The sequence below is a fragment of the Gossypium hirsutum genome, chromosome D09 (assembly GCF_007990345.1).
Source record: "Gossypium hirsutum isolate 1008001.06 chromosome D09, Gossypium_hirsutum_v2.1, whole genome shotgun sequence".
NCBI classification, from domain to species: Eukaryota; Viridiplantae; Streptophyta; class Magnoliopsida; order Malvales; family Malvaceae; genus Gossypium; species Gossypium hirsutum.
The window spans coordinates 588,808-601,557 of NC_053445.1; positions in this window are offsets into that span (position 1 = coordinate 588,808).

Consider the following 12,750-nt stretch of genomic DNA (forward strand, 5'->3'; position numbering starts at 1 on the left):
ATCGAGTCTTATCCCCCTGAGGTCACAGTGGGGCAGACTGAAGATGACAAATCTTATCTCCCTGAAGTTACAGTGGAGCAGATTGAAGCCGATAATCCTATCTCCCTGAAGTTGTAGTGGAGCGGATTAAAGTAATAGATCTTATCTCTTTGAAGCTGCAGTAGAGCAGATCGCATCAAGTCTTGCCGACTAGAGATAGCAAATTTTGTGCTTTCAAAGTTACAAACCCTATATCCTCAACGTTGCGGTGGTGTGGATCGAAGCACCAGTTCCTATACCTCTGAAGATGCAGTAGGATGGAATGGAGCCACTTAAAGAAGAAGAGCACCAAGGTCCAAGCACGACCGGGCAAAATTGGTCCTCTTTAGTCTTTGTTCTATTCTCGTTACACCACAATGAGCAAAGAGGGGCAGCTGTAATAGGCCCAATTTGCCCGGGCCCGATACAGATATTAAAAACCAATATAAAAGCAAAAATGTCCAAAAGTCCATATTACAGTGGCCCAAAACCATTTACAAAGACCCAACCCTCCAGCCCAATCACTAGCTTAGCCCACTACACCCAACCTAACACCCAAAGAGGATCAGAAACCCTAGAAGCTTGCAGCAAGCTATTGCGCCGCAATCGGGCTTTGCCCTCTCATGTGCGCCTCCATGCGCTGCGCCGAGCCGCGCCACACCCCAGCACCGCAGCAGCTCTTCTTGTTCGTGCGTGCCAGGCCTCTACACCCACACAAGCCTCCATACGCACGCGCCCACGTCCATAGCCCCCGTACACCTGCAGCAGACACCAACAAACGAGTAGCAGGCAAAACAATATAGCAGAAAGGGCAGAGAAAAAAAAGAGGATTTTTATTTATTTATTTTTCAATTCGGCTAGATAAGGCTGATTCCAAGGTTGTAAAAGGGACTTCTTTTTTTTCAGGAGATAAGAAAAATAAAAAACAGAAGATTAAGGGAGATTTTTTTCATTTTCCACTGATTTCTTTCTCCTTTTTGTTTCTTTGTTACAAACACACACACACACACACACACACACACACACACACACACACGCGCGTGCATATCAAATACAAAAATATTTCAGAGAAATCAAAAAGGTTCTAAAGGTGATTTTTAATTTTTCTTCGCTTTTCTTTGGTTTTTTTTGTGCTCCTTTGTTTATTAAATAGCACTGAAATTAAAGAGAAAGAAGGGTAGAAGGTGAGGAGTTTACCTGATCTTCGTTCGCTCCGTCATAATTGGAGTTGGGTGAGGGTTGAAGGTCCCTCAACAGTCGATTTACAGATGCGGCGGCAAGGTGATTAAAGGCTAGGGTTGAAACCCTAGCAGAGGAGCAACTTCTTTTTAAAAAAAAACCATAAGCTGCAAATGATTTTTTTAGGAAATTTTAGTTTAAATAATGACATAGTATGGCGCCATTTTGGGCTAGGGTTCCTAGTGTCCAAACGACGCCGTTTAAAAGCCTTACCCGATGACACGACCCAGATTGCAGCTAGATCCACGTGTTCTGGCATGGGGAGGGGTAATTGCGCGCTTTTGCGGCGTATTCAATGCAGTTCTTTTATATTTGCAATTTTGGCATCGAATTTTGCTTCTGTTTCAGTTTGATCCCTAGACCATGCACTTTGACTTTGGTGGAACGGCGTCGTTTAATCAACAGGGGTTATTTCCCTATTCAGTCTTCTGCTTTTCATGCGCGTTATAATTTAGTCCTTTTTTGTCTCTTTTATCTTTAATTACGGCCCTGAAATTTTTTTTCTTTTCGATTTGATCCTAAATCGACTACTATACTTATTCTCCCCATTAAATTAAATATTTTAGTATTATTATACAATATTATTTTTTATTGATATTATTATCTTTATTTCATTTGTGTATTTTTTATTTTATTTTTTTATGTCTAAAAGATTATTATATATGTATATGTACCTACGTATAGTACAAAATATCATAAGTAGGCCTTACTTCCTTTTTTACATTTATTATATATGCGCGTATATTATTTCTATATATATATATATTAAGATTTACTTACATATTTTCATATTTATATGCCATTTTTAATTTTCGTATACGTATATATACCTTATATCTATATATCTTTGTATCTTATTATATATCTATATGTCTTATTATATATATATATCTCTTTTACATTTTTAATTGTATTTATTATTTATTTATTTTCATTTTCATTATTATCTGAAATGAATGTTTTAATTTTATTCGTTTGTATACGTTGTTATTTTGCATGTTGTCGATTTGTCCTTTTATTTATTTCATATTTGTTGCAATTGCTCGTATCATTTTTATACTTTCATATTCATTGTGATTTTGTCATGTATAACAACAAATGTAATTTGCTTTCACATTCTTTTATTACGACTCCATATTTTATTTTACTCGATATGTCAAAATTTGTTAATAGCATCTCGTGTTAAGATTCGAGAAGGCCATACCCTAACTTACTGGGTTTCGATTTTCACAATATCTAAATACACGAATCCTTTCAAACTCAAGTTTTAAATGATCTCGGGATTTGAAAAAATCGCGTCCTAACTCACTGGTCGTGATCTCCCTTTTAAATCCGAGGTAGCCAAATATTTTTTAAATAAGCATTTTTATTCGGGTATCAGTAATTTGAGACATCATGTCCTAACTTACTGGATATGATTCTCTTTCTCGATTAACGTGAAATATACTTCTTTTCCTAAAAATTTTTCAACATTTTAATACAAGGATCGTACTTTTAAAATTCTTCAAAGTTATCAATTTTCAACATTAAGACATTAATTAATCAATTAGGTATCAATTTTGGGTGTTACGAGGGTGCTAATCCTTCCTCGTATGTAACCGACTCCCGAACCCGTTTTCTGAATTTCGTGGACCAAAATCGTTGTTTTAATAAAATCCAACCGTTTATTAAAAACAACCACTTTTCGAGGTGATCCAATCACACCTCATTAAAAAGGATTGGTGGCAACTCCCGTTTTTTTTGTTTTCGTCAAAACCCAAGTACGACCCCGTTTTCTTGAAAAAAAGGTTTCGACATGAGTGATAAAAAAAATCCTAATTGAATGTCCACTTATATAATTTACCCTTAATTTTATTATTTTACATGGTTTAAATTTTTTTTGAAAGAAATATTAATGACATTAAGTAAAATAATCAAGGAAGAGAAGGCATCAATAAAATTCGAACCAACACACTCTCCCTATACACCCATGTCTACCACCTAGAGGTGATCATGGGTTGGGCTACTCGGCCCGGTAAAACGGTCTGTTCAAAAAATTGGAGGGTTCGGGTAAAAATATAGGCCTGAAATATGGGTTAGGACAAAAAAATTATGCCCGTTTAAAAAACGGGCTAGGCCCGGGTAAAAATTTTTCTACTTGAGCCCGGCCCAGCCTAGCCCGAATTATATATTAAATATATATTTTTTATTTTTAATTAAATATATTAAATATATATTTAATATGGACCGGGCCGGACTGAGCTCGGGCTTAGCAATTTTCTCTCGAGCCGGATTTAAATAAATTTTTAGGCCCATATTTTGGGTTGGATCGGATCTAAGCCTATAAATTAGGCCTAAAATTTTGTATGTGCCGGGCGCTATTAAAGTTATCACATCACAGGCTTAACATGTCTAATATTGGGCCATTGTTTAGCAAGAATGTTCCAATCCCGTGTTTTCCCACATGGCAATCAAACTGCTGGTCAAGCATGTTTCTTCTTATATTGAGGATGTTTACTGCATGCAAAAATGTCCACAAATTTGTAATCATTATTTCTTAAGTAATGAAATGCATGTTTTCTTCAACCAAAACAATATCCAATAATTCACTGATACTTGTCGCCAAAAATCTTTTTTTTTTCTTTTTAAAGGATGAAACATCCTTGTGGAAATAAAGTGCAACATAGAATACAATTAGGTCAAACCATTGTAGAGTTATTCTCTTTGTTCAAAACTTTCAAAAGATATATTTGGTAAAGGATTTAATTTTGTTGCATAGGAAAGTAGTGGTGGATCCAAAAATACAACTTAGGCATAGGGCGGGGCGGATTTAAATTATATAATTTTATAATAGTAAAAATATAATTTCTTTATAATTTTTAGAGAATTAAATTAAAATTTGATTACTTTTGGGGGGCCCAAGTGTAATTTTACCATTATTAATTTAAAATTTTATAAATTATGAAGGGCCTAAATAGAAAATTTTCCATTTTAGGGGGTTGAACCCCTACTAGTCATCTAGATCCGCCCCTATGGGAAAGTAAATCAAGATTAGATTAATTATCAAACCTATTTTATGGATAATCAGATAAAAGTATCATGGAGGTCCTTGTATTAGGGGTTCGATTACATTTACGTTAATGATTAATATATATAAAGGTACTTGAACTTGACAACTTATACCTATTTGGTACTTGAACCTTTTTTGGACCTAACTGGTTCCTAAACTTGGCAATAGTGAACCAAGTTGGTACCTTTTTTAGTACCTCACTAACACCATTAAATACGCTGACGTGGTGCTACTGTGGCACTAACAACCAATTGCATGGTGACACGTGGTAGCATTACATTTTGACATGTGGTAAAAAGATGTATTTTTAAAAATAAATTTTAAATATTTTATTTTTAATTTTTTTGCCACGTGTCAAAATGTGAGGCTGCCACGTTTTACCGTGCTATTGGTCGACAATGTCATGTTAGCATCTTTAATGGTATTAGTCACATACCTAAAGAAAAAGAAATAAATTGGCTTACAGTTGCCAAGTTTAGGTACCAATTAGGTTCGAAAAAAGTTTAGGTAGCAAGTAGGTATAATAGTTGTCTAGTTCAAGTACCTTTATATATATATATATTAACTCTTCTGTTAAATATTATATCAATTTATACTTTTAAAAATCGGTTTTTATATGTTAGAATGTGGTGCATGTGAGACACCACTTTTAATTATCTGATTATTCTATTAATCATGATAGTTTTTAACAATAGAAATAAATAAAATTTTTAACATAAAAGATTAGTTTATTTTTTGATAAATAAAAAAAAAAATCTAACTACTAAATAAGGACCTCCATAATATAAAGTCAATTAAGTGCAATATACTTTTTTGGAGTTGAAACCAAAATAGGCCCAAGTCCAATGTTGCCATGTGGAGGGAACTTTAAAAAAAATATTTTTAATAGATAATGAGATTAATTATAATAAAATGGTAGTGATATAATAGTTTGTTTGTAATGATTGTTTTTAAGTTTGGGAATGCGAGCTTCATTTATCTCATTAGGGGGAGGTTCCCAACCAATTTAATAAAACAGCTTTCTATATCTTCGCATTGATCAGCATTATATAGACTCTTATATGTGCCTTTTTAGTACGTATAATTTGAACCATCAAGCATAGTTAACTTAGAACTTCAACTCAACACTTAATTATCCAATTTCACCGAATACAAATTATAATAGAAACATCAACATAAACAAATGTTTATATAACTTAGATTCAATCTTACGTTGGTGAGATATTGTGTATGAACAAAATTATTATAAATTCACGATACCAGCCAATCTCCCACACATTGTAGCTTCAGTATTTCCCTTGCAGTATCTCGTTATAAAATGACTTCGAAAATTGCTAAACGTAATATAAGCAAATTTGTTGCCTAACTTAATTAAGATATTTAATGACATGGAAAGAAAAATAAAATTTAGTTTTAATTATCAATACTAATAATTATACGGATGAAATTTGATGGTACAAATTAATGCAAGTGCATTTCGTAATACAGTAAAACTTTAAAGTGGTAAAATAGATAAATTACATTTTGTTTCCTCTGTTAAAAAAGATGAAAATTAGTCATTGTACATTAAGTCAAAGAGCAAAGTAATCTTTCTCTTAGAAATTTCACCCATTTCTACTTTTAAAAATTGGTCATTATAAGTTAGTATGAGGTGCACGTGACACATCGTGTTGTTTGGTTCAGCTGCACCAATTTTTAATAGTAGAATGGATGGAATTTTTAATAGAAATAAACAATTTGTTCTTTAACCCAACGTATATGAACTAATTTACAGGAGCAAATCAGAAATGGTGCTGCGGATCTGGTCCACCTGGTGAGACTCTATCAGAAATCGGTACGTGTGTTGAATTGTTTTCATAACGTTTAAGTTGGTGAAGATCAAAACCTAACTTATGTAAAAGAAATTGCTTGCTGTGCATGTGTGTCTCCGGGATCTTGAGGATACGTGCGTCGCAACTCATGTGGAGCATGAAGAACAAGATAAGAAATGCGATAGAAGTTGAGGGAAGAGTAGTCGAGGATTTAGGCATATTGTAGTAGCGGAGGAAGGTAGGGAATTGACAAATGGATGATAGTGCATGGGTGCGACATTTCCAACTTATATAAGTTGTAAGTTTTATTAAGAAAAAATTGAGGCCATGTTAGTGGTTTAGTGGGGAGAAAATGAGGCTGACAAAATACTCCAAACCGACAACACAGAGAGAGATGATTTTGTGTGTTGGATTCTTGATATGGGGTTTTGCTTAGTCATTCACTTGTTGTTTTGTGTCAAAACACATGCTCATTGGTTGATGAATTAATATTATAATCATTAAACATAAAACTTCACCATTGTCATTTCTTGTTTAATGCTAACATGGGATGAGTGTCAGTTCACATGGGTTTCGAAGAAAACAAGCAACTCACTCTTTGTTTCAATATTTTATAAATGACCGTTTTGTTGCATTCCTAAACTTTTCAAAAGATGGTTGGACCGTTCCACAATCATATAAAACATTAATATTCTCTTTCGGTTATTGCCTATAGCTCTTATCTTAGCTAGATCCCATTTGAAATCTTATTTAGGCCTTTCCCCTATTCTATTATCAGTATCTTTTTTTTTTTAAAGAAAACAAGAATGGCATCACATTATTTGTATATCGTTTCAATTATTTAATGATATTTTTGATATTTTTAATTAAGTTTACAGTTCAGGTTAAAAATATTATTTCAATTATATATTAATGACATGGAAAAAATTGTTGAAGTGTTATTAAATAATTGGAAAATGATACAAGATGAAGTGACGTCCTTATTACATACAATCTTTTCTCTTTGTGAGATATAAATTATATTAAGATGAATAATATGCACTGTTTAATTTTAGATTAACTAGTTATATATTTGTATGATGCACAATTTAATTATTTTAGACATTTTATGAATAATATCATAAATAAAATGTATAGAATATTATAGGGCATAATTTTTATTATTTTGATTTGAAACGGTATTTTAACAATTTAATTTTAATTTGTAAATATCTTTTATGATTTTATTTAATTATTAATCAAGTTCGATTTTAGATAGAAATTTTTTTAAAACTGTTGTACCAACTGAAGCCACAATTAGGAGAAATGTAACACCTTTTAAGAGATGCTATCAAAACATATACATAAAGAAAAGGTTAAAAATAAGTAAGAATTTTAAACTTTAAATCACTAAATAAAACCATTAAAACATGTTTGAAGTCACTTAAGAGTTTAGAAACATCTTTAAAATCATTTTGAATCATTTCGAGGGGTTTCTGACGTATTTAAATCATGAATTGAGGTTACAGAGGGTTTAAAAAGTCAAAAATAAAACTAAGTAGGTGCAGACCTACATGTAATGAGACATTGGCTCTTATGTCTCAAGACTTTGGTCCGTATGTCACGAGACATGACCCTGGTTACTGTAGAATTTTAGCTTCGTTGTTTTATATCTTGAGACAAGGTGTATGTCTCGAGGCACTAGACCCTTGGAGCAAAAATTGAGCCTAAAAACATGCAAGTCCCGAGACATAGGTTCCATGTCTTGAAACTTAAGGCAGGGGACCATAAAATCAAATTGAAAACACACTAAAACCATTCCAAAACATCTCATTAACATACAAGTACAAAGTAAGACTAAAAGTTGCTTAAAAACATTGAAAATTCCTTCTTAACTAACTTCAATCATAGAAATTTCTAATGAACCCCTCAAAAGAATTCTTAATGATTTTGGAGGCATTTTTAACACTTCAATTTGTATTCATAGTCATCAAAAGAAGAGTAGGTATGCATACCCACAAGTAATCAAAAGAAGATAGAGTAGAGGAACATCAAGTAACCCTTCCAAGCTCATTCACAAATAACATTCAAAACAAGTTTAATCTTAAAATAATCAAAGCTCATAACAAATGAGAGCTATGTGCATGCATGCGAAAGAAATATTCAAACACTTCACGTTTAAAAGTATCATATATGCCTCCAAACTCAATGGATCAAAAACGAATTTTCCAAGTACTATATAGCATATGAGACTAACATATTTATACATGTAGACACCCTAAGTACATACCATAAGTTACAAATATGCTACTTTCATACTCTTGATTGTCTTGTTGATAATGTGGTGTTTGAGATGAGTCAGGCTTCAAGAATCCAAAAGTTGAAAATCTATGTGCAAAGACAACAGGGCGTAAGCATAATGCTTAGTAAGTTCAAATGGAATTCACTATACTTACCTTGGCTTGAGATGAGATGAGCATACCAAATACAATAGAACATTAACATTACTAACTTCAAACATGTAAGACATACACATGGCAAGTTAAGTATAGAAAAACATTTATACAAATTATTATAATCCATATTACACATGTGATATAATACACCTATTTACCATAATTTAAAACACATTGCATAGTATCTATCATGACAATGCAAATACATGTAGTGATAATGACTATTCATTAAAGTTCATACTTCAATATATTCATATTTATTTTCATTAGTCAATTTTTTATTCATATCAACTATTTCACCTAATACAACATTAGTAAAATGGACTTGGAAACACGCGAACCACCATTACACCAAAGGCTCATGAGAGCGTAAAACTACACCACACCAAGGGCACATAAGTGTAAGGCCGGAAGGCAATATAAAACGCACATAAATGCGAAACATCCACCATACCAAAGTAGTCTTCAAAGAGATGGTGTATATCCAATGGTACGCAATAAATGCACAACCAACAAATGAAAGGGTAAGACTCCAACTCCATATCAAGCTCATACAAAAATATACATATAACCCTAATTGGCATGCCAGCCATATCCTAACCTTTCTACCAACTTTACATGGGCACATTTAACAAATGAGTATTTATGTTCATTTCACACTTATCCATATACTATAAAATCCATACCATAATCGTATTTGACTTATGATTTCCATGTCACATGGTTAAATCAATTTCCATATCTAGGATCAATTCATAACACACTTGTAAATTTCAATACGCCTTCTTATAATCACATTTCATGCTCAAATGTAACAATACACATGCGTTACCCATTTCATCTAACTTATTAAACTTTACTTAAAGCATATAACAATATTCAAATCTTCTTTTGTAACACCACACACCTGACCCGTTAGTTAGATTCGAGTATGGCGCGTCATAAATGAACCAGGTTCACGTATACTTAATTTGGCTAACTTAGCTGCTATAAAACAACTTAAAAATAAAACTATCTAATAATGAAATTAAAAACAATAATTCTTACAACTAAGGCCTTAAGCCACTGAATGTTTAATCCCTTAAATTATATCTATCTTTAATTAGATTGTTTGTTTACAATGAGACCTTTAATGATTTTAACTTAGGGTTATCTGATTCAGAACCCGAACCCTAAGGACGTCATTTGGTTACTCCAAAATTTATCCTAAGGAAAAGCCTCCATTGATACCCCCTTCCTATCTGCATGACTTGATCCATCAGCGGTCCCCGATCTCCACTCCATCTGGCTTAGTCCATCCTCAAAGTTCTCGATCATCCTCGCAAATCTTGTAAACATCAGCTACACTATTGTAAGTTCAAATAAACTTAGTGAGTTCCTTTACCATACCATAAATAAACCCTATCGCATAAGGGTAACAAATGTAAAACAAACTTAAACGTAAATTAACTCCTTGGTCGCTCAAGGCGATAGTTCTTTATTAGGATGGCAGACTCCACCCAATCTTCTGAACTACTCAGCTCACTAGAGATCTTCCTCTGGTTAAACTTTTTGTAACACCCTAAACCCGGCCTAGGCATCTAGACCAAGTTCGAAGAGTTACATTAACGTTATCAAGAAAACTAACTTTCATAAATATAGATAGATCCATTATTAAATCATAAAACCCATTAAATCCAACAACGATTCAGAAGTCTTAAAATACTCATAGCACTAAGAAATACTAGAACTACATGACATTTAGATAATACAATAAGAATGTAGATTGGCCAAGCTTCCCCTTCGCCAACCCGATCAAGCCTGTGAGTTACCTGAAATTCAGTCAACCACAAAAATGAGTAGAGAACTCAGTGTATAATGAATATAGATTTGATTAAAAGCATAGTTTTAATAAAATTCTCTCAAATCCCAAATTTCAATCAAAAGCAGATAACATTTTGTACAGAATTAATGGAACAACTATATAACAGAATAGTTTCAGTTTAGATACAGAACAGATTAGAAACATATGCAATTATTCCTACCCCTATCTGCTACACACCATCTTCGACCATTCCAACACATCGTTAAGGGCATTCAATATCCATCTAACCCTACACACCATATAGTGTCAGTCTGACACATTTACTAAAATCTAGTCTAGCTATTGCGACAAGCGCTAAGTTCACATATAAATCGTGGCTTAGCCACTGAATCAGAGTAGATTTCTTCCTTCTTTACATAATTCCCAACCCATGCAAATGCAGATTATAGATGTCAATAACATGTGTTCAGTCATTCCGATTCAACTCATAAATAGGTAATACAGATCAGTACCATTAACAGTTATCACAGTACATATACATTTATATAATTCATATCTCAGTCTTAGAGTATCAGATAGTACTGATACAATCTAAGTCAGATCATAAATACATTATGAAGGCCAGTGCTTGTGTTAGACGACATTCACGGCCTCAGAATCAAGTTTAGATTCAATTTACACGCCACGGCCGTGTCGTCTGCCAGTGTGGTTTAAAATTATAAACAGTGAGTTACATGGCCTGGACACACACCCGTGTCTTTGGCCCGTGTGGTATTTAAAAACGACAGTGAGTTACACGGCCTAGGTACATGCCCGTTTCCCTGGCCCGTGTGGTCCCTATACAGTGAAAAGTGAGTTACACGGTCTAGACACACGCCCGTGTGAACTTTACACTAACATGGCCACACATGGCCGGGACACACGCTCATGTCCCTTGTTCGTGTGGCCGTATTCGATGAATAGTGAGTTATACGGCCAACCACACGGTCTGACACACGGCCGTGTGGGGTCGACAGTCATGTTTTTCGGCATCTAAAATTCAGAAAACTCAGGTTTTCGGTACGCACTTGTAATAGTTTCGGAGAAGGAACAACGTAAAAGGATTCCAGAACCTATAACGACCAACCAATAGTCAATGAAACAATTATTCTCAATTCTTTTCTAAGATTGACATATCTCCAAAATTATGTCAAAAGTTTCAACATAACCCCAACTCAAATTTGCATACTCACCTTGCACGTAACAGAGGAAAACTAGAATAACGTGACGGAGGAGCATCTCCCATAAGATCTTCACCTAAAAAGGTAACTAATCGAACCCTTAAATTGAGAATTCAATTAAAACGAGAAAAATCCTATTTCAACAGAATGAACGACAACAAGATGAAAGCTTGCAGAAACATAAGGAGATAACGACAAAACTTACACAACAATTGTACAATCGACGCAACGAGCAATGAAAGAATTCCCGGTTAACACAGTAATGATTATAAAAGTGAGTCAAAAGATAAAGAAGGAAAAGGAAAAAAAAGAAAAATAATAAGGAAACAGGAGAGGAACGATGGAATTAATTCAAAATAAATTAAGTTAACCACCAACCAGACAAAATACAGATGCTTAACCATTGAACTAGCAGGCTCATTATTGACATAGGTCTACATTGAATTAACTTAATGATGCAATTCTAAGATTGGGGTTGCTTAGAATAAAATAGCAAAATTCTAAAGATTCGACTCAAACTCCTGACCTCGTGCACATAAGCAAAACACATAACCACAAATACAAAGACTTAACTATAACAAGATCTAACATTTAAACAATCAAATTTTTGGGGTATTACACTTTCCTCTTGACAGTGAATCCAGACACCTCACCAAATCGGCGATTCCTATCCTTTCACCTTGTCTTCCTTCCCTACTCTTTCCCCTCGCTCGAGGTGTTTGTTGACCTTTAATTGTCTTTGAGGTATGTCAGTTTACCAACAGACACCTATAATCCTCGTCTTTCTGCCCAAGGGTTCTTAGAGCATACCTTCCTTAGTGGACTTCCATGGTCAAACTAGTCCTTTGGCGGACTCTCTCTTTCCATTCAATAACACCTAAGAACTCATTGACATTTTTGTGTTGTGTTGATCTCCAACAGTCCTCGCCATTCTAACGAACCCATTCTCATTCCTCATTGTTCGCAGTAGAGGATTACTTCTAGTAGTCCGCCCTATACACCAGCCTTTACTTAGGGACTCTACTATCCTTTAAGTGAAGATCATTCTGTTTAGCTAAACTAGCAGATTATCATTCCTGCGACTATACGAGCTTTCCATTCCACTTGCTCGCTTCCTCCCTATAGAGTTATCCTTGTGGTAGTACACCCACAATAGACTTTCCTCCAAGAGGAA